The following is a 23,074-nucleotide window of genomic DNA, read 5'->3' on the forward strand; positions in this document are numbered from 1 at the left end:
TCATATTTTATGAAGGCTGCAGGGTCCCAGGATCTGGTGATCCCCTTTTTGACAAGCAAAGTCAATGAGGAAGCCAGATTCACTTAGGAATCGTGTTACTAACTGGACAACTGCAGTGATTCACTTCACAACTGTGATAAGAAAAGTCAGAAAGTGGACAAACTTCATTTAACAACTGTCTTGTTTAACAACAGAAGTGTCGGGCTCCATTATGTTCATAAGTCAAGGACCACCTGTACATCAGAAATTACAAATGGGATGGGACTCTGGCTGCATTTTTCCCCCCTTACAGATTTTCAGCTTCCCAAGGTTGTTAAGACTGATTGGCCACCCGGACTCTGCAGAGACATCTGGGGGGGGGAGTGGGGCAGTGTCGAAAACTCAAGATGGTAGCCATGGTTGCCCAATCAAGGCCCTAACCTCTTTTTGCTTGCAAAATGGTGGGCTTTAATTGTTTGGTCACCATAATGGCATTTCTGACACTTCAACTCATGTGGATGCTTCTGGAACTTTGCCTCCTGATGCTATTAGATGAAGAAAACAACCATCTGAGCAATATGTCTCTCTAACATGCTAGGTATGGCAATAGCTCAACTACAGTCCCCCCTCTCTTCTAATGCCTTTGATACCAGATATTTACACTGGCAAAAGGGATACCCATAAAACATCACACATGTTAACGCTAATCCCAGGGGAAATTGGTCATTATTAACCTGTGTTCACAAGTTGAACTGAGACTGACCGTACTGCTATCCTAGACAAGGTTATTTTGATTAAAACGGTACTGTCAAAAATATTCTATTTTCCAGAAAGTTTCCACTCCAAGTAAATAAGCTTCTCTTGCTTCTCAGGTGTATTCTGGCCTTCCCTGGCTGTCCTTTTTCCTGAACTGAAATAATCACAATAATTACAACTCTTGAAGTCTAAGAAGCCAGGGAGGCTGAAACTCACTAGAAGGATGGTTTCAGCTGGGTCATTTTCAAGAATGTGTTTTGCAGATTGCCTTCATATCTTGAATTAGAAAAAAAAGCATATTTTGTATGCTTATTAGCCTATAAATTTAATATACAATCTCTTCACACACCCCTCTCTCTCTCTCACACACACACATGCTAAGTGGATGACTGGACAGTGTGTTCAGTGATGAAAAACTCTTGGTTCCTTTGTTTGTTTACATAGCTGAGCTCTATAGGAAATGTACCTATGTATTACTGCTGCTTCTCCACAAAACTGATAGGATTTATTCATGAATCAGCTCTGACTAGAAAAAAATGATCCTTTTCTCAGAGCTCAGCTACTGTAGTCTATTTATCTGACAGCAGCCATGCAACATGCAGACTTTTGGATGGATTACCTGGGAATGAAGCAGTGGCAGGGGTGGTGGTGGTGGGGGAAATGTGGGTGAGAGAGAGGGAGAGGGGATAACTTTCTAAAGACACAAATACATTTTTTCCCTCTTGCGGGAGGAATCCAGAAATGTACCATGACCAGGAATGCTAATTTTTTCTCTATGCATATTTATTACTTGTACTGTGACAAATTGAAATCCTGGAAAAGGAAGCCGGAGTAAACGGAGAAGAAGCTCAACATCCGTTTCAGACAAATAAAAATAAAGTAGTTATGCTGCTTTGACTTGCTTTAAAATGCCTTTTCTTTCTAGGATCTTAGTAAATTAGGTGTTTAAATCTAGTTATGCTGCATGAACATGATATCATTCAAAGTTATATTTATTGCTGTATAATATTTGCTCCCAACCATGTATTCTCAACACCTTTCCTTCCCTCTTCCTCATTTATAATTCTATGGGCTGATCCAAAAGCTGCTTTGTATTCTAAGCAGGGCCAGTAATAAGTGGTATTTCCAGTTGCTCAAGAATAATAATAAAATCATAGAAGCAGTAGAAACAGAAGCTTCCATGTTTCCAGAATTATTCAGCAAGCACTATGTCCATTGCAAGATAAATCCACGATCATCATCCCAACCTTTTCCAGCCCTGGGTGCCTTCAGATGTCTGACTTACATTTCTTATGATCCAGAATGGGTGGATGGGAAATGTAGTAAAACACATTGGTCAGATTGGGGGAGCCTAGGTTGTTGGACCATCTGGTTTTCCTTCAATTTATGTTTGGCAGTTTCTCATGGCTAGGGAACACAATATTATTTCAGGAGTCCAACAAGCAGCTGATGCTTGCATGGGTACTATGTGACAATCTAAGCATGGTTTTAGAATTCACCTTGAGACATCCATTTAAATACAAACTGCTCATTGAAAAGAGAAAGAGCCTGACACTGGCACTGGGTCATCAAAAATCTATGACTCCAGTTTGTTTTGAGTTTGATGTTATGATGCCCCTCAGAATGACATAGCATTTTGGTCACGGATTCCAGTCCCAAATGTCAGAGGCTGGCTTACAAATGTGTTCAATCTCTTGGCTTCTCTCTTCTTGATGTGACAAACCCAATTCCCAACAGAACTGACTCCCCTGTAAATAAATATGGAGGGCAAGCTATGAAATGATAAAAATGTTCTTGTTGTGGTATAAACTCTAAAATAAATCTGCACATGGCATAGCCTATGTACATGAACAATGATGGGTATTTGGACAGATCTGAAGCCATGTGGACTTGAGCTGGTCATATCTTCTTGAAACATGTAAGTCTTCATTTTTATGGGATATTCATCAAGCCAGTTTGGATTAGTGGTTAAGGCAACAAACAAGAAACCAGCAATCTATGAGGTCTATTCCCACGTTGGTGTCATAAAAGCTGCAGGGTGAATTTGGGCCAGTCATTCTCTCTCAGCCCAGCCCATCTCACACAGTTGTTGTAAGTATGTTCACTGGCTTATTTATAACAAAATAAAGGAAAATAAACACACACACACACAGACACACACACACACATACATACATACACTAAGCTTATGCATTTTGTCTTAAAAGTGGATATTGGAAAACATTCCAAAGGCTACACTTGTGGAAGTCATTAATAGATGATATATAAATAGGTTTTGATCCAGAGTCAGTAGTAGTTTTAATGTCTACTTTTGTCTTTGTTTTGTCTTTCACTAAACTGAGTTGATTGCAGTGCTGAATGAAAAGGCAAGATGCACATTGTATTAATAAAATGAATAAAATATACAATGCTCTTAAGTCTGAACATCAGAGAGGAGGTTTGAATTGCTTTTGGCAATAGCTTGGTATTACACTAACGTTGCAAGTATCCCACAGAGGCTACATAGTTTTACAAATGAGTAAGTATCCAGAAGCCTTGGAAATTATATTTCTCAAGGACGGTTGGCTTAGGAAATTCATGCTCATAAAGATCCCAGTGAGGATCTGTATGGTAGTTTGCCTCTTTATAGCTCCCCCATCAGCCTTATCATTGCTTATAGCTACATTTTGGGGAAGTAGATTAGGAATTGCTAGATAGTTTGGTGTAAAGTGCATTATGTTTGCTGAACTGATCTCTCCTCTCTCCCATTATAAAACAGGAATAGGGAAGACCATTTGTAGGAGACATTGAAAACCATGGAGGATTGCCAGGCCTATTTATTTCTGAATCAGGGAAAATAAAGAAAATCCAAGTGAAATCATGGAGATTTCAGCCATGTTGAAAAGTTGTCCTAGGATCATATATTGTTGCCAGAGCAGAAATGTATAGATCAGTGATAGCAAACCTTTTAGAGACCGAGTGCCCAAACTGCAACCCAAAACCTGCTTATTAATCGCCAGGTGCCAGGTGGGATGTGGCCCACTGGGTGGGCGTGGCTGTAGTGGTCATGGCAGACTTGGTGGGTGTGGCCAAAGTGGGCATGGTCACCTCGATGTTGCTCATGGGGAGGGATGCCTGTGGGGGGCAGGCAAGGTTGGGGGAGATCCAGGCGATCTCTGGCAGGTGGGGCGGTGGGCAGGAGGCTCGTCCTGTGGGGTGAGGTGAGGCAAGGCAGGATGCAGGTGCCATTGCTGTGGGACAAGGTGAGGCAGGGGCCAGGGCAGCTGCTGCCTGACACCATCAGCCCCCACACACAGAGGCCAGTGAGCACATGGGGGCCGATGGTGTCCATTAGCAGCCACAGCCTGCTGGCTCCTCGACTGGCACACTCTGGGGCTCCACAGCCTGCCACTAGCAGTTCAGAGAAGCCGCCTCTGAGCTGGACATCTGGCCAACAGCTGAGCAGGTGATGCAGTGGGTCATGCCCAGGAAATGGAGAGCATACAAGGCCAGGAGGGACAGGATGGGGAAGAGGGAAACCTTTGTGCCAGGATGCATCCAGCCACAAGGGACCTCGGGCGGCTGGTTGAAGAGGGACGGTTGCCATCTCCGGGGCAAGGCACACATGCCCACAAAGTGGGTTATGAGTGCCACCTCTGGCACGTGTGCCATAGGTTCACCACCACTGTTAAAGATTCTTGTTGAACTTCAGTTACTAATCTTGTCCTATTTCTAGAATTGGGAAGGACATATTATATGCATCTGTCTCATTGTTCACGTACTGTTCTCTGACAGATAGTGATGAATGATTTTGCACTAAAGCAGTTTTTTCTGTCATTATTACAGAGAATATGCCTATTCTACTATCATAAGAGTACCAGATCCATACTGACTTCAGCAGGAAAGCCCCAATGCAGTGGTGGGATTGAAATATGTAAACAACCGGTTGTCTGTGCAGATGCTACTTCTGAAAGTCCATTCTGGGCCTGGGCAACAAAAAATTAGCTACCGGTTCTGCTGAAGTGGTGCGAACCGGCTGAATCCCACCACTGCCCCAATGTGATACTAAGGAGAGCAGCTGACAATTTGAAAATACATGAGAATGAGAAAACATTTGCTGCATAATAATACATTTATATTATAAACTGCCCAGAATCACTTAAGTGAGATGGGTGGGGTAGAAATGTGATAAATGTATGTATGTATGTATGTATGTATGTATGTATGTATGTATGTATGTACCATGTTTTCCCAAAAATAAGACCAGGCCTTATATTTATTTTTGCTCCAAAAGACCCATTAGGGCTTATTTTCAGGGGATGTCTTATTTTTTCATGTACGGGAGGCAGTGATTGTGCGGGGGCCACTGGGCCAGCCCTCCAAGCAGCAGGCAGAGGCACAAGCATGGGGAGAGAGGCACATGGCAAGGTGGGGACACAGGTTAGAGTGGACAGTCAAGAAAACATGTCCACCTTGATATTGCTTGCATTGGGGGCACCTGTGGGGGCCAAGGCTGGGGTGGGGATCCAGGGGTCTCCAGCAGAGGGGTAGGGACCACAGTGGGTGCCAAGGCCTGATCCACCAGAGGAGCCTCACTGACCCTGTCTGGACACTCAGGCCCCCCAGGTGGCAGTGTAGGCTGCCCAGGACCCTGAGCAGTAGACGCCCGGCCCGGCTCTTGAGCTCCCAGGATGCCACAATGCTGTGGCCCAGTCCTGCTTCCCCAAAAGGCCATCTCAGCACAGTTTCCAACAAACAAGAAGGAAGAATCCATGGCTGATGAAACCAAGCGGTAGCAACATTTGTTGCCAATGCAGGCCCGGCCCTCCAAGCAGCAGGCAGAGGCAGCGATGTGGGGTGGAGACATGTGATCCAGCCTGCCGGATACGGTGGGCAAAGGCATGGCTGCCTGCCCCATCCCAGTCACAGCAGCTATGGGCAAAGACAGACAGTCTTTTTTTTTGGTTAGGCATTATTTTCATGGAAACATTGTATGTATGTATGTAAATATGTATATTGTGGCTCTTCATTTGGCTGGCTTGATTTTTATGCCTGAATCTAACATGATCAACCTATACACTATTATAAATTATGTTGAACACCTCCCCCTTCCATTATAGTGAATTTGAAGATGGATATTTGGCTAGTCCTTTCTTAAACTCCTCAGGCCAAGGTCAGGCCCAGCAGGCAAGGAGAGACTGCTCCAGATTAATTTTGTCCAATGCCTTGGCGCTCTGTATTCCAGCAGCTACCAAGTTACCCTACAAAGCTGTCCAGTCCCAAGCAGCAATTAGTGTTTGGAGTAATATAGAGGTCAGCTTTGGGAATGACATTTCCTGTTCTTCAGAAAGCAAAATGACTTCAGTCAGCCCTGCTCAATTTGTTAAGCATAAAATACAAAAGGATGAAAGAGAGCAGGTCAGAGAGAATTCTTCCTGTTGGATTCCTTCATAATTTCCATCTGCGAGTGGTTCTCAACTTGCAACCTTTCATTTAGTGACCATTTGAAGTTAAAACAGTGCTGAAAAAAGTGACTTATGACCTTGCATTTATGACTACCGTAGCATGCCTGAGGTTATATGATCATAATTCGGGTATGTGTATGTATGATGGTTGGAGCATCCCAGAGTCACGTGATCTCCATTTTGGGACCTTCCCAGTCGGTTTTCAACAAGCAGTCAAGGGGGGAAAGCTGGATTCTCTTAGAGACCGTGTGATTTATTTAACAACAGTAGGAAAAAGGTAAGAAGATTGGGTGCATTTCACTTAATGACCCACATTACTTAGCAATGGAAGTTCTGATCCCCGTTGTTGTCGTATAACAAGGATTACCTGTACTAATCACGCCCATTTAGGGGACTGCATCAGAAATGGCAGAGAAGGCAAATGGACATACTGTAGGGGAGCCTTTCAGTTACAGACTTGCTTTGGTCAGCAATTAAAAAAGAGAGAGAGAGAGCTAGCAGTGTGGGGTGATTCCTCCTCCGTGCCTGTGTCTCTGTGTTTGCATACGTGTTTATATTTCACCAGTTTTAAATGATTCAGTTCTTAATACTGAAATAATATGCAGCACACCATCTGCCAGCTGTGAACAGAAATAAATTGCAGCTACATGTACATGTAGTGCAACGTACAATCTGATTAGTGTACTAAATCTTAATATATCTGAGATATTGGAAATATAAAAATAGTGTGCCATTACTGCAACTCCAGGCTCTCATCATAATTAGAAGAATTGCATGAGCATGATTATTTCCAATCAAGGCTTTTTTTAAAAAAAAACAACCTCTTAATTTTAGAACTATAAGAACTATTTAAAGCATTAAACATGAACTATATTTTAAATGCAATATTCTGTATAATTTCTGTAATATTTTTGGATGTGTGCACTTGAGTGGGAATCATCAGGTTATTGGTATAACATCTAAGAGGGCCTTTGCCCAACTTCATGTTGTGCACCAGTTATGGCCCTTCCTGGATCTGGAGCCCCTTTTGTCGGTCACTCATGCCCTAGCCATCTCCCTTATGGACCATTGCAATGTTCTTTTTTACAGAGTGCTACTGCCACAGGCGACTTCTGATAAACACTTCATCAAAAGTAGATGCTGTTAGTGTAGTGGTGATCTTTCTGTAATAAAGATAAAGGAATCCCTGAGGATTTTACTCATTGCTGATTAGGGGGGGGGCAGTGCTCATCTCCATTTCAAGGCCTTTGAGCCAGTGCTGACCAAAGACATTTCCATGATCATGTGACCAGCATGATGACATGGAGTGCTGTTACCTTCCCACCAAAGTGGTACCTATTTATCTAGCATGCTTTCAAACAGCTAGGTTGGCAGGAACTGGGGCGAGGATGGGAGCTCACCCCATTGTGTGGCACTTGGGTCTTGAACCTGACAAGCCCAACATTTTATCGGGTGAGCCACTGTACCACCCTGCCTTTCTGTAATAGCAGACACAATCTCTAAGGTACAGCAGCCACAAAATGTGGAAACAAGTGACAGCTGTTTAGAACCAAGAAACACTTGACTGGAGAGATCTTTGGTAGTGGGTTTGTTTAAGATAGCATTTTGGATGCAAAGGTTTTGATTAATACCATTGAGCATTGGAAAGGAGTTAACTTTTTTTTCTTAAACACTTCTTCCCTTCCTCAAGCTCAGGGTTCACCAACCTGTGGTCCGTGGCCAACTACTGGGGCGTGGTCTGTTGGCCACTGAGCCGCGTGAGTGGCTGGCCAGTGCACACGCATGTGTGCACTCACACCCTCCCACTCATGCTAGCATCATGGCATTGCGTGGGCACTAGCAATGCTGTGAGCATCGGGTGGGCGCTAGCATTGCCACAAGAGCACCCCCCACTTGCGCTAGCATTGCTGCATCATGCCGGCACTAGCGTCGCTGCAACATCTCCACTCACGCTAGCATTGCGGCATTGCGCAGGTGCTAGCATCACCCGAGCATCGTGTGGGCACTTGTGGCTCCATTTGCATTGCATGTACAATCACATCCCTGTTTGTGTGTGCACAGCCCTGTTTGTGCATGCACTTGCTCACATGCATAAAGGCACCTCCACCACCCCTGCCCCGCGCCATCAACCCAGAAAGGTTTGGGACCACTGCTCTAACTGGTTCCTTTTGGGGTGATTTTTATTGTTTCAGAGAGGATTATGATTTAGATCCAAAAAACTGCGTAGAGAACAAGGAGAAACAAGAGAGCATGAGTCCTTCCAGTAATTAGAAAAATAAAATAAAACTTCAATCATGGCTTTCTCACAACGTGTAGAATTTGGTCTTCAATTTACAACACAGAGATCAAGTTACTTATGCAAAGGGAACAAAGACTGTGGTCCTTTTATGGTTATGAAAAAAAAGTGACATTTTATGTGGGCGTGTTATATTTACTGTAAAATGCCCCACCTCTTAATATCAAAATTATATGTGGCCTATATCAGCCAGCTGTGAACAGAAATAAAACTGCAAATTCAGGTACTATAGCATGAAATCTAATTAGGGTACAAAACCTTAATACAGCTGAGTCTTTATAAATATACAAATAGTTGTAGCGGAATGGACTCATTCAGTGACATAATAATGATGGAGGTTCCTAGGCTACCATAATGAAGGGCTTTATTATATGCAATTTCCATTGTTTCACAGTGTGCCTTAATTAATGTGTTATATTGCTGCATGTAAAGTAATTAAAACAATAATATACTAAACAATCCAGAAGAATATACAAATAATCACAGGATTGGATTTGTAGGATGATCTACAGATTTTATGTCAGATTCAGCTTAGTATTACTGTTTAAGGATTCTGACACATCAATGATTTACCTACGTTCAGTTCAAGCTAGTCTACTGCACATTAGTCTTTTGAGTGTTTTCACCACTGATATAACACCCCCCCCATCAGTGTTCTTATGGGATTCCCCAAGACTGACCAATAGAGTCTTTATGGCACTGTTAATTTTCCCAGGGGATCAGTTTCCTGTAGAAGATATTCAAAAGGGATGCATGGCATTTAAAAACAAAACAAAACAAAAATAAATGCATGAATTATATAAATATTTCAAGTTAATGTTAAGAAATAAAGATTTAAGAATTTGCTGAATCAGGCCATAGGCTCATTTAGACCAAGGGTCCCCAACCCCCAGTCCGTGGACCAGTACTGGGCCACGGCATGCCAGCAATTGGGCTGCATAAACAAGCAAAGCCCCATCTGTGAGATGCAGGCAGCACACAAAACCATACACCCTCCAGTCTGTGGAAAAACCTCTCTCCACGAAACTGGTCCCTGGTGCCCAAAAGGTTGGGGACCTCTGATCTAGACCAATATCTGTTTTCTTTTCTTTTTTCCACCTAGTACCTAACTGGCTGTTTCCAGGAAACTAATAGGTAAGGTTTGGGGGGCAATTGTTTTCTTCTGCTTTGGCTTCCCTTGCAATACATGCAAGGAGACCTAAGAATACATCTAAACTAGCAGTATTCTACAAAATGATGATATGATACAATATAATACAATATGACATATTATACATGCAAAGGTAAAGTTTTCCCCTGTCCAGTCATTTCTAACTCTAGGGGGCAGTGCTCATCTCCGTTTCTTAGTTGAGGGAGCCAGCATTGTCCAAAGACATTTCTCTGGTCATGTGGTGATATGGAAGGCTGTTACTTTCCCCACTGAAATGGTACCTATTAATCTACTTGCATTTGCATGTTTTCAAACTGCTAGGTGGGCAGGAGCTGGGACAAGTAGCAGGGCTCACCCCATTGCGTGTCACTCAGGTCTTGAATCCTAGCTGTCAGCTTTCCAGGTAATAAGCTCACTGTCTAACCCTAACCCTAACCACTAACCTAGTGTACCATTATATTATATTATATTATATTATATTATATTATATTATATTATATTATATTATATTATATTATATTATATTATATTATATTATATTATATTATATTATATTATATTATATTATATTATATTATATTATATTATATTATATTATATTATATTATATTATATTATATTATATTATATTATATTATTATATTATATTATATTATATTATATTATATTATATTATATTATATTATTATTATTTTTCTTACATAGTAGTTAATAAATGCAAGGATGAGTGGAACAAGAATTCCCGAAGGCAGAACAGAAAATACTTAGCTTTTACAGGAAATGTTTGAAAGTCACTATTCCTGCTAAAGAAAGTCACAGAGTAGTATCTGAAATGGTATCTAATTTCTCTGGGCATGCACAGACACAAATATACACCCATATCTATTGTTTTCATATTCTGAATCCTGGAGCATTTGCACAAAAAAATAGATATACATTCATATTTGTAGAATGAGTTTGCCTTTAACTTTGTGTCATGCAGAGATTATGTCTGTTTCCATTCACTTAGGGATTCATTAAAACATCACCAGGGGTGCCTAAGGTTTTGCATTCAAGTTTGGCTTTCAGAAGACTGGAATTGGGTGAAATCAAGAGGACCGAACCTCAGGTAAGAATGTAAGAAACAAAAAAATCAGTATCACAAATATACCTGGTTGACAAAGTTCAACCGTATATGGGTTGACATTTATTTATTTAAAAACTTGGGATAGCACACAAAATGATTATGTTTCATCTCAAGAATATCAATGCCATATAATGAGGCAAACTCAGAGTGACATTCATATTTTGAAATTTTTTTTAATATATGAAATCCCATTTCTAAGGAGAAGCTTAAGCACAATCTTGAAACTCACCCCTCACAGATGTTGACAGAATTAGTTTCTATTAATAAAAATAGGCTTCCACAAGCAGGGATCTTTACATAAAGCTTCTTTGCAGCAATTCATACAAGCATTCTGGACTAAAATGGAATTTTATAAAGACACACAATATATTGTTGGTAACATAACTCAACGTGAGCTTGGATTCCTGTCATGGTTGAAAATTAATCTGAAGTTTAAATATTATAGATTTAAGCCTTATTTGCTGTCTGCTATATGCTGCATAGTCTTTTCTTATGCCCATGATAAACAGTAATTATAGTACAGACATTTCACTACGCCCACATTTCTATGGGTAACAACTATTACACTGGACTAATTTGATTCTGAGCCAAACTCTGTCATATGGAAAACCTGTGACTGGATTTCCCAAATATTTTTCAAAAAGATGAAGTACAGCAGCAGGTGGCTGCCAATTTTATTTCTGAGATGGAGCCAAGGGGCTGTTTAACTCTTTTTTTTTTGAAGTATTTTTTTAAAAAAACCAAATCAAGTTCCCACAACTTTTGGAAGAATGATGGGAGGGGATAGGCCACTTGTTTGAATTTTTGCTTTATGCAAACATATCAAAGAATATGCAGAAATACAGGTAGTCCTCAACTTACAATCACAGTTGAGCCCAAAGTTTTTGTGAGACACTTATTAAGTGAATTTTGCCCCATTTTATGACCTTACCTGCCACAGTTGTTAAATGAAATGCTTTGGTTGCTAAGTTAGTAATCTGATTGTTGTGTAGTGAGTACTTCACGCAGGAAAGGAGACGAGGCAAGTGAGTTCAACAAAGCTCATGGTTTATTGCTTGCAGGATCTGAACTGAGAATTGGGTTACAGCTTGCAGCAATTTATAGCCTGGTCCCTAGGTGGCAGCCAATAGGTTTAAAGCAACCCATTGCCACCTAGGGGCAGCCAATAGCAGCACTGGAGACCTGGAGTCTCGGTTGCTGGAGAGCCGTTAGCTGCTCCAGCTTACCACGTGGTGTTACAATTGAGCCCAATACATAACACCCCTCCCCTCTTAGATCAGACAAACATCATAGCAATAATTGGCAAATAGTACAAGTTACAAAACTTAACATCATAGCTCCAATACTGTTTCAGTACAGTGACAAGTTACAGTACAGACAACTTTATAGTTCCTTTATTTTACAACATAATCAGCTAGATAAGAAGGAGACTTGTGTGCCCTTGTGGAATGCCTTGGGGTTCCAGTCACTTTCTGGTCTACCAGCTTACCCATCGGGCTAGGTAGACCAATGTCTCTTGATGCACTTGAGTCAAAGGAATTAGATGCTCTCTGGCTGGCCTCTCCAGGTTGGCCCACCCCAGAGTCATACTGATCAGCAGAGTTGGCACAGCAGTTGTTAAAGTATGGTTGGCTTGCTTCTTCAGGGGATCCATGTTGCACTTCTGGACTCCCCTCCTCTATGCCCAGTTCCTCATTGCTTAATAAGGAAGAATCTTGAGAGCCCATGTATGGGTTGGCTTGGCTGCCAGCTTGGGGACTTTGGGAGGGACTTATGACACAGTCCTCACTTAGTGGCCGTTCTGGAAACCGTTTTCTGAGTTGATCAATGTGGCGTCTGACAAATTGCCCTCCCTCCAGCCCCACTTCGTAAGAAAGGGGACCAGATGATTTGGTAATTTTACCAGGAACCCACAGATTCCCATGTCCATAGTTTCTGGCCCATACCCAATCGCCCACTTGCAACCCCCTTGGGGGTTTTGGTTGAGAGGCTTCTGCTGCCACTCTATCTGGATGCAACCTGTTCAGTTTAGTGATCAGTCACCTCCTCCAACGAAGTTCTGCAGGACTTTTGCCTGTAGCAGTGCAGGGCGTAGAATGTTGGCAGAGTAAAAAATCTGCCAGTCTGTGATGCCAGTCACCTGTTACGATGTGTTTGAGTGATTCCTTCATGGTCCTCAGCATTCACTCAGCCACTCAGCTTGACCATTGGAGGACGGGTGAAAAGGGGAAGATGTTGCATGTCTGATAAGATTTGCTCTTAGGAAGGCCTGAAATTCAGCAACAGTGAATTGGGCCCCAATGTCTGAAACTAAGACATCTGGCAACCCATGTGTGGCAAAGAGTTTTCTCAGCACCTGGATGGTCCTAGCAGTAGTCATGTTTGCAACTGGGATTACTTCCAGCCATTTGGAGTGGCTGTCCACCACTATGATGAAGAGCTGTCCCTGAAAGGGCCCAGCATAGTCTATGTGAATTCTAGACCAGGGAGTGTGCGTTTCTTCCCACCTGTGAACTGGGGCGTGTGGCATCTCAGGCCTAGATTGCTGGCATATATAACAACCATGTACCTGTGCCTCAATGTCCTTGTCAAGGGCAGGCCACCAAAGGTAGCGTCTTGCTAAAGCTTTCATTCAGACAATGCCTGGTTGGCCCTCATGTAATGACTGTAAAACCCCGTCTCTCGGTGAAGAGGGGATTATGACTCTGTTTCCCCATAGGATGCACCCCTTGTGAGCTGATAGCTCATGTCTTTTGACAAAATAAGTCTGAAACTCAGAGCCTGGGCTTTTATCTAACCACCCTGTGTGTACCCATGAAAGCACACTACTAAGTGTTCTATCTGTAGCTGTTTCTGCAGCAATGTCCCCAGCACGGAGGGGAAATTCTGGTAGGTCCTGAATGGACAGAATTCTGGCCGCAGGGGCCAGGTCTGGTTCTGTTAGTGGCAGTGGAAGTCTGCTGAGGCCATCAGCATGGCCTATTTCTTTACCAGGTTTGTGAACCAATTTAAATGTGTATGCAGATAAGAAAATAGACCAGTTCAACATTCTTGGGGAAAGTATGTGGGGGGTTTGTTTGTCTGTTGTGAAGAGTCCCAACAGTGGTTTGTGGTCTGTAAAGACAGTGAAGTGCCTACCATATAAATAGTCATGGATATTTTTTTTATTCCAGCTACAATGGCTAGGGCCTCTTTGTCAATTTGAGCGTAGTTACGCTCAGCAGAAGACAGTGTCTTTGAATAAAATGTAATAGGGACTTGTGTTCCATTCTTTTGTAAATAACTCAAGACTGCCCTTACCCCATACGGAGATGCATCACATGCTAAACAGACTGGTTTAGACTCCCTAAAATGAGTTACAGTGGATTTAACTGACAATAGTGCCTTTAAGTCCTGGAAGCTTTTTTCATGAATGCTGGTCCATTTCCATGGAGCTTTCTTATCTAAGAGCCTATGAAGAGGCTCTGCCAATGCAGCCTTGTTAGGCTGGAAGGCATGGTAGAAGTTGAGGAGCCCAAGAATGCTTGTAGCTCTCCTTTGGATTTAGGACTAGGAGCCAATTGAATGGCCTTCACTTTGGATTCAGTAGGGTGAATACCGTTAGCATCAATTTGAAATCCTAGAAATTCCATTGAAGGAACCCCACTACTACATTTACACTTCTTTAATTTGAGGCCTGCTTCTCGAAGCCTCTGTAAAACAGCCCTGAGCCTGCTGGCTAACACTTCTGTAGATTCTCCAGCAATAAGTACATCATCAAAATAAGGGCAAACACCCTGAATGCCTTTAAGTGTGCATTCCATGATTCCCTGAAAAATGCCTGGAGCAACGCTAACTCCAAATTGTAAACACTTTACTTTGAAAGGCCCCCTGTGAGTCACGATCGTCTGAGCTGTGGCTGTGGCCTCATCAACTGGCAGTTGCTGATAGACCTGTGCTAAATCTAATTTAGCGAAAATAGTGCCCCCTTGCAAAGAAGCTAAAATGTGGTTCACCACTGGAACAGGGTAAGCGTGTTGCTTAAGGGCTTTGTTAATTGTATATTTATAGTCTGCACATATTCTGATTTCTCCATTGGCCTTAAGTGGAGTGACTATAGGAGTTTCCCACTCCCCACCATCAACTGGTTGTAAAACACCCTGTTCTACAAGCTTATCTATTTCTGAGTCAATTTTATGTTTGAGGGCAAAAGGGACCCTTCGAGGCTTAACCCTAAGGGGAACTACGTTGGGATCTAGCTTGAATGAGATAGGTGGGCCTGTGTATGTTCCTAGGGCTGAATCAAAAATGTCTGCAAAGTCCTCGCAAACTGACAAAAGGTTTGCAGCTTGTGTCTGGTTGATACCAGTTATTTGAATGCCTAAAGCATCAAACCAATCGAGTCCTATGAGACTCGTTCTCTGGCCCCCTACTACTATCACATCCAGGTGCCCATAAAACCCCTTAAATTTTATGGCCAATGTGGCTTCCCCCTTAACTTTGACTTGACCATTTCGAAAGTCAGTTAAAATTATGTTGGATGGCCTTAGCTTGGCCCATTTTCTACTGCGACTGCACACAAAATTGAAGGTGTGCAGGGAAATAATGGAGACAGCAGAGCCAGAGTCCAACTCCATTTTACAAGGGACTCCTTGTAGCTCTACCTGCAGTCTGAGTTTAGGTTTGAGGGGGCATCGGACCCCGGTGTGGCATACACTTCTACAGCTTCTACAAAACCCCACACTAAACGGACCCTGGGCCCTGGTACCTCTCCTGGTCGGATCTTCCGACTGGTGTTTGGGTGGCCAGTCCCTCTGGCGAGCTCTGAAAACTGCTGTGATGTGGTCTGTTTTGCCGCAGGCCTTGCACGTGGCTGACCGGAATCTGCAATCAGCATGTTGGTGGTTGCCGCTGCAACCTTTACATCTAGGTAAGAGAACTGCCTTGAAAGTGTTCTTTTGCTGTTTGCTGCTGTGGTGCTGTGCGTCAGATTGCTTGTGAAGCTTGTTGACTTCAGGATCTTCTTTCTCTGAAGATTCTTCTGAGCATTTGGCGTCCTCGTGGTGGACTGTTTCTTCGTGCTTCATCGTTTTGGCAGGCTGGACTGTCTGGACTGCACCCCCGGTGGCTTCATCTGCCATTACTTCGTCTTGGGCTTCAATGAAGGTTAAATTAGGTCTGGCAAAAAGTCTTTGCTGGAGAGTTCTGTTCCATAGGCTGCAGAAGAGCCGGTCTCGCAGTCGCTCCTCTACATCAGAAAATTTACAGAGGTGTGCAGCCTGCCTCAAGGCCGCGATGTATTCTGATGCTGTTTCGCTGGGCTGCTGCATTCACTGTTCAAACTTGAAATGCCAAGCAATCACTGACATCTTTGGCTGGAAATGCTCTCCCAGCTTTTTCTTGAGGTCCGCGTAGGAAACTGACTCCAGTGGCGTTGGGGCGAAGAGATTTTTGGCCAGGTCGAATGTATCTGGGCTGCAAACACAGAGCAGCGTGGCAGCCTTCAGCCCATCTACTGCAACTTGGTTTGCCCAGAGGTAGTTTTCTACCTGAGACAAGTAGGAAGGCCATCCCTCTGGATGCTTGACATCGAATTCGCGTAGTCTTCTGACTTTCAGCATTCTGTCTTCAGCTGGTTCCTGCAGTTTTCAATCCTGCTTCTCCAAGGCCCAGGGACTGAATCCGCTGAGCACGTGGTCGCTAGTGTGGCTTGCTAGCCGACTGTAGCGGGGGGGGGGGTAAATGCCTTTTCCCTCCAGGCATGAGCTGCCTCTCCCCTAGTGAACTTCAGCTCTTTTGGAGAAGCAGGATCCCACCTTCGTCGCCAGTGTTGTGTAGTGAGTTCTTCGCACAGGAAAGGAAGAACAAAGCTCATGGTTTATTGCTTGCAGGATCTGAACTGAGAATTGGGCTGCAGCTTGCAGCAATTTATAGCCTGGCCTCTAGGTGGCAGCCAATAGGTTTAAAGCAACCCATTGCCGCCTAGGGGCAGCCAATAGCAGCACTGGAGACCTGGAGTCTGGGTTGCTGGAGAGCCGTTAGCTGCTCCAGCTTACCACGTGGTGTTACAATTGAGCCCAATACATAACACTGATTTCTAAGTGAATCTGGCTTCCCCATTGACTTTACTGGTCAGAAAGTCACAAAAGGTGGATCACATGACCTTGGGGCACAGGGATGGTCATAAAAGTGAAATAGTTGCCAAGCATCTGAATTTTGATCACATGATCATAGAGATGGTGCAAAGGTCATAAAAGTGAACAACGGCCATAAGTCACATTTTTCAATGGCGTTGTAACTTTGAACAATCACTAAATGAACTATTGTAAATTCAGAACTACCTGTAGTGTCAGAAGACTCATCAAGGGCTTCTCTAAGCCAGGAGTGACCAATGGTTTCCCAGCCAAGGACTAAAGCTGGCCTTTGAGTGGTATGCTATTTGATATTATTTCAGTTACACAGAAATATAATTATACTTTTTTTTTAAAAAAAAATTTCTTTGAGTCAGTGTGGACTCCTAGAGACTGCCTGATCTAGTCCCTGCAGGTTTCTTGCCAAGGTTTCAGAAGTGGCTTGCCTTTGCCTGCTTCTTAGGGCTGAGAGGAAGTGACTGGCCCAAGAACGTCCATCTGGGTTTGTACCAACGGCAGGAAGTAGAACTCTCCACTTCCCAGTTTCTACTCTAGTGCCTTAACCATTACACCAAACTGGCTATAACCTAGATAATTACTCTTTTACTATGTGCTTAATAATTTCGTCCTTCTGCATGTTTAAAAATGATCTCTTCTAGAGATCCCTGGACACCATGTCTAAAACTTTTGGAGCTGCATATGGCTGTCATGCCCAGGACTTCACGGTGGAGGATGAGATATTCAAAGTGAATACATGTACCCTATTGGGCTTCCAAGTTCAAGTTTTAAACTCTTAAGAAGTTGACTCGAACCAAAAAAATTGCATGGAATCTTCTTTCTGGGAATGGGTCTTCCTGGACACACATATTACACTGCATGCAGAACAACTTAGATATCCTCCCCTGCTTCTGTATTTCTAAAGAATTTTAGATTTGCCTTTACTACGATTCAGCCCAAAGCACAGTTGCTATAACTCTTACTTTGTAAATACAAGGTAACTGGTTCAAAATCTGATAGAAACTTTTTTTAAAAAATGCATAGATTCCTTTCCGAGCTTCCTATTTCTCCTGCTACTTTATTATCATTAATAAATAAATGATGCAGTCACTGAAGTGAAAATTTCACCCTGAGCTCCCAAATAACATAGTTCATAATATATAAACTACTTTAGAAACTGGGGGCAAAATTCTTGAACCTCAGATGCCTTGGAAAACAGGGAAATGGTACATCACTGCACCTAAAAATAAAGAAGCAGCAGCAGTAGAGGGAGAAATAGGAAGCATGGAAAAATAGTAATTTTAAAAGCCCACCTCGGCTTGATTTCCAACCAGAACACTTTAGAGGATAAACATTATGACACCAGTGCTATTAAAGCCCTGGTCATAAAAGGGAGGTCTAAAAGAATTTGATGCTGACGCACTGACCCTGTGGAAGGGACATTTCTTCCTCTGCAGAGTAGTCAGTGAACTGCTAAGGCTAGCTTATCAGGAATAAAATTACTCCATCCGAAACAGAAAAGAGCACTCAAGGGGACACAAGAGGAAAATATTGGTTTCAAACCACAGCAGGAAAATGCACTTGGAGGTGGATTGCCCTTTGGGAGGGAGGTGTCATCCATTTCTGCCTTCAATAAATGGTTTCTATCCTGTTCTCATAACAAGGCAACTGGGGCTGTGGATAAGTCCTTATGGACTAATTGAACATTAACCCTCTAATTGTAATCTGTGTATACCTAGAAGCTAGGGAAAATAATGGTGGTTCTGAAGTTTCGGGTTCATGGATCTCTGTTCATGGTGTAATCAACCAGTCTATTTTTTTTCTTTTATTACATGAATGAGACAAAAAAAAACCTTTCCCACTACTTATACTTCCCCTTCCCTTCACCTGCAGAATGAAATAATTGCTTCTTTTTTACTTCTTCCAACTTTGCCTTGAAGAAAAACAAAATGGCTGCCAAGAACACAATCTCTTGTGCTGGTCCACAGGATTCTTCCCACTGTCATGGAGAAACCTTGCTGAACTTTTGACACCTGATTTCCTTTGCCTCCTCATTCTTACATGTCCACAGGTGCTCCATCTCCCAGCTCTCAGGGGCAAGAAGACAAGATGTGGGAATACATCTAACAACATGTTTAGGCGGTCAGCAAGTGACACTGTCTATCAGATAGGCGAAAGCTCACTTTACATTCCATTTACCATCTGCTGAGGCTCCTTCTATGTCAGACTGGCAAGGCAAGCAGCCCTTGATGATGTGGAATTAGCAAACACTCCTCTCCACTGAAAATAGCTGTTACCCACTTTTGTTTCACAGTGATGGATGCACACTACCAGAGGGAAAATAAGGATTTGAAATGATTCAATTAGTTAAATTTCTAATTCTGGGAATAATGTGCTATTTAGAAAGATGTGGAAGTACAGCTACATCCCAGAATAAGGTTTCTTGCATAAAAGACCACATGCCAAAGGATAATTGTGTGCCCCTCAAAGCTGTCAGTGATCCCAAATGTTTTTAATATTGTTATTCAGTAGAAGGAGTTCATGAAATGAACTCACCCCAAAACTTACCATCTCACCAAGCTCAATGGCAGATGATTTTGTCAATACAAATCCTTTATCCATTGCCAGGTAGCTATTTAGAGGACATTTAGTTCCAGGACTTTATACAACCAACAAATAAAGTTTTCCCCTTTTTGGCAAAAAAGGAGAAGAGAGGTAAAACCTGTGAAATTCCACCATCGATCAAGCCTGGACAAATTTCAAAATCCTGTACTTGTCCAGCCTCCTCCTCCTCCTCCTCCTCCTTTTCCACCAGAGTCACATTTGGGACTTCCTGAAGTTGAGGTTCTCTACTTTTGGAGAGGCTTGGGCTTGGAGGCAAATCTGCTTTCTAAGTTCAGAGTTTGGTCTTTGTTCCTGAGAGGGAGGAGTGACCAAAAATGCCTTTGGGTTGTGTGACAGTTTTCCTGAGAACTGCCTTCCTGAGGGATTTAAAAATCCTTATTCTAATAGACTTGTAACTGCAAATTTCAGTTCATTCTTTCCACTAATCAAAAGATACAATAGCATCCGGGGTGGCTCTAAATATTTTGGTGCTCTGGGCAAAGTCATCTTCTGGGGCCTCTTGTGGTTTGGCCCATCTTCCAAGCTTGTTAGGCACTCTTTTGTTTCTTTTATTTATTCTTTCTTTGAATTTTTGAACTTTACACTTGTGATTTTCAACCACAATTTCCCCCCCCATTTCCTCAAACATTTTCACCCTATTCATACAATAAGTCATTTCAATTATATCAGCACCCTTTGTTCTCCTATGCAACAATCCTGCAAACTTAGACATACACATAGACATGCTCACATATATCTGTATCTATCATCTATATTATCTATACTTTTGATCCAGATTATATATAAATCTTGAGTGGGCATGATGGTTCATGGACTAGGCTTTTACTGCTTTTTGCTTTTTTTATTGTATTTTTCAGAAGTCTTTGATTTTGGCACCCCTTAAAATTTGTTGCCTACTTGACCTTAGCCTAGAGCTGGCCCTGGCTAGCATTTAGATCCTCTCTTTTTCATTCATAATATTATTATATCCATTAGTATAATGACTTAATCATCTCAAGAAGGTTAGAGAGGCCCATCAAAATATCCTTGAGGAAAAAACAAGTGAAGCTGAGGAATTGTAGCTCAATTAAGGCCATTTGAGTCCCCATCCAGATATTTCATGGCTGAGCTGAGGCTTTTAAACCAGCATTGCACTGCGTCGATCTTAAAAATAAACCTTACACAGAAGGGAAGTGGTGGGGGAGAGAAAAGGCTTGGCATGACGCACAGATCGAAAATAGAATGGCTAGATGAAGATGTGTGGATGTGAATTCTCTTGTTGAACCTGACTATTGTTGTGCTTGTTATTTCAGGCTTCCAGCTCAACAGCTCTGTAATATTATTCAGTTCCAATTAAAGGAGGCATCAGCAGATATCACAAACCTGAGCGTTGTTTAGCCTTTTTTGTATTCAGATGTTTGAGGTGCAAACAAAGACCAGATGGAGGCACGATGCTTAAATGAGACCTATTATGTGTAGACATCTGAATATGAACATGAACTGCTCATCTGTGTCCCACAAATGTAATCTATTTGTCACATAATGAATGACATTGACTCTTCCCTTTGATCGAAATGACTTTGCTCAAGTCATGCCTTTATACGGTTTTCTAAATAAAAAATAGTGATATTTGTTTATGCATGCTCCCATACTTCCTGGTATGCAGGCACTTTGGATGCTACAATCAGAATGAAGCCCTTGGAAAGGATGTAGTAGACAACATTTTACTATGAGCTGGAACAGTTTCTCTCCACACCTATGAGCAAGTGGGACATGCATAGATTTCTCTGCTGTTCTGAAAAGTACAAATTTATTGCCCTTTCCTATGCAAGCTCATGGCTTTTTCAGAATTATGGTCCCAAATGGTTCCCATTAGGTTGTATGCTTTGTTTGGACCTTGTCCAGTTCAGAGACTTCATGGGGATTGTTTGTATTTAGGGAGAAGTCAAATTTAAAAAAAAATCTTAAATCTTTTCCATGTCAAGTCTGTTACAAGCAAAGCTTGATACACTGGGTTAAACACAGTACAGATTTACACAAATAGAACAGCCCTATCAATCTTAGTTAATTAGTTAGGCTTCTCAGTCCTGCTTTTCTACTATCTTCCTTTTCCCACACACCCTTCATGATAAACTAAAGGAGGGATGTGGTTTGTTAAGAAATAGAGAAAGCAAAAAGGATGAGAGAGGGGAGAAAAATGCAAATCTCTTTGCCACCTCACCTCGTTTGGTTCCAGCAAACCATTCCTTAAATGGGAAGCAAAATGGTCATTAAGCAAAATGGACACTAAGTGGAGATGTGATAGAGAGAGCGAGAAATAGACAGGCATGGCAGTGATCACTGGCTGCTGCTATCTCATTCAGATAAAGTTCTCTTGGGCATCAACGCCAGCTCCAGCATGCGTTCTCAGGTGCACAAAATTTGGTGGTAAGTGTGCAAATTGATCAGGAAATAAATTTTATTAAATCAATGCATTGTTAGATGAGGTGACTATTAAACAAGGAGGGGCTGCAGCACATTTAAAGAATTGGAAGGTACAATAACACCATACTGAAAATTTTACAACCTGATATTTTCCTCAGTATGTCTAACCATAGTTGCATGAGGCCACTGGTTGGAGCAGTGCAGAAAACACATTTGCTTTAACAATGCGTGATGGTTTCACCCAGGTTTATTCTGATAGGGGTGAAATTGACAAGAACTACTCCTCCTCCTCCGTTTTTTTTTCACGGGGCAACTATTGTATTTAAAATAGAATGGAATGGAAAGCAATAGTTTCTGCCAAGGGGAAATTAGATTACCACAAGCCGTATGATGCAAAAGAAAAGATCAACTTTGTTCTGGCTTCAAATAAACTGGCAAAAGGCCAAGAAAAAAAGCTGAGTCAACTGTTGGAACAGGCCAGTACTGTCAGACCAGACAGGCCCTAGATTGATTTCTCTCCAGCATAACTTCTTTTATGGAAGTGCTTTTAGATTGCTTCTTAAGTGCGATTCCACATGGGTATGGTCCCACAGAGGAAAGAAAAACTCAAGAGCCCAAAACTAATACATAATATAATTCTGAGCCCAAACTAACATACCTCCAACAGCTATGATTCTGAAACAGTAAAAGAGCACTCATAGATGAATATATCTAAATCATCTGAAACCAATTTAAGTATTTGAGCCTAATATAATCTAATGAATACAATCAGATCTTGTTCGAGCCTGCAAAAGCTGAAGTGAATTCATTGTGACATAAAATAAATCTAACATCATTATTACAAAGGGGAATATAAACTAAGAAAGAAACAGAGGAATTCCTAATAGCAGATAGAAAATTTATTGTCATTCATTCATTCATTCATTCATTCATTCATTCATTCATTCATTTTCTTACAAGAACACTCAGGAAATGCTAATAATTCAAGTTTTATCCCACATTCTATGAATTGTCCCAATACCACTATAATACAGTATATACATGACTGTAAGCAAAACTGATGTTTATAAATTGAATGTGACATGGTGAAGTGATTCTAATTGTTCCAGCTGTTTTGATAGTTCCATTGTGATAGCTCCTAATGCTCCAGTAATTATAGAGAAAACTTAGTTTCAGCACTTTACTTGT

The sequence above is a fragment of the Vipera ursinii genome, assembly GCF_947247035.1.
Source record: "Vipera ursinii genome assembly, chromosome: 1".
In the NCBI taxonomy this organism is placed as follows: Eukaryota; Metazoa; Chordata; class Lepidosauria; order Squamata; family Viperidae; genus Vipera; species Vipera ursinii.